We start from the raw sequence: 930 nt of genomic DNA on the forward strand, positions 1-930 counted from the left end.
TTACGTCGAGCACGTATCAGGCGTCCGACAGTACGCAGCGGCGCCCCGCGACCCCGAGACGGGTCGGTCGCTGAACGAGGAGGTCCCGCGACAACATGACCCCTCCACCGCCCCCACAACAACCGGAGAACCACCACGGGGCTGAAGAGGCAGACGGGTCGAGAAGCGAGCGATGAGGGTCGGCACCTTGGACACTATGCGATGATTATTATTGCCATTATTATTATTAGCCACTGTTTTTATTATTATTCATTATTATTATACATATACATATACCTATTTATTGCCGCCCCCTCGCCTACCAATATCTACATTCCTTTTTTTCTTTCTTTCTTTTTTTTTCTCTTTTGTTTTCATTTTCGGTGTGCATGGCACAAACTATGTTCTTTATCTAATTTAACATTAGCCATACTTGTATATTCTTTTTGTATTATATCACCTCTATTTACATATTATAATTAGCTCCTGCGAAAACAGATGCAGTATTATTGTAGTACCCCCGGGTACCCATTGTAAACCCGGGGGAACATGTATTGAACTAATAAAGTATCTGTTCTTATCTGCTTAATATCTGATACACTGCCCATCGGGTAGTCAGAATATTAACCTGATTTTTGGAACCGGACGGAGTGGTCGGGGCTCGCCCCCCCTCTGTCGCGGGTCGGCCCGGCCTTGCAGTGCCGCTGGGATTGGCCCAATTATCTTATTTAAATAATTAGTTATCTTTCGGTTCCAAAAATCGGGCTCTGGCTACCCGATCCTTAGAAAAGTTTAAGTGCGCAGTCAAGAAGTCGTCATCGAGGGTGTTTCCGCGTACATACGATGAAAATGGTATAACGCGGCACCCAATGACTTTTTCAAATAATTGGGATAATAAGAAACGTTTGAATTAAAACTGTACTAAACCCTTTATTTAAATAACACTTAATA

General features: G+C 43.5%; 1 pseudogene; it reads left to right on the plus strand.

The window, feature by feature from the left end:
- Positions 1-528: 528 nt before the first annotated feature.
- Positions 529-703, plus strand: LOC144477956 (U2 spliceosomal RNA; annotated as a pseudogene).
- The last annotated feature ends 227 nt before the right edge of the window (positions 704-930 follow it).

Source organism: Augochlora pura, unplaced genomic scaffold (assembly GCF_028453695.1).
Source record: "Augochlora pura isolate Apur16 unplaced genomic scaffold, APUR_v2.2.1 APUR_unplaced_5577, whole genome shotgun sequence".
NCBI lineage: Eukaryota > Metazoa > Arthropoda > Insecta > Hymenoptera > Halictidae > Augochlora > Augochlora pura.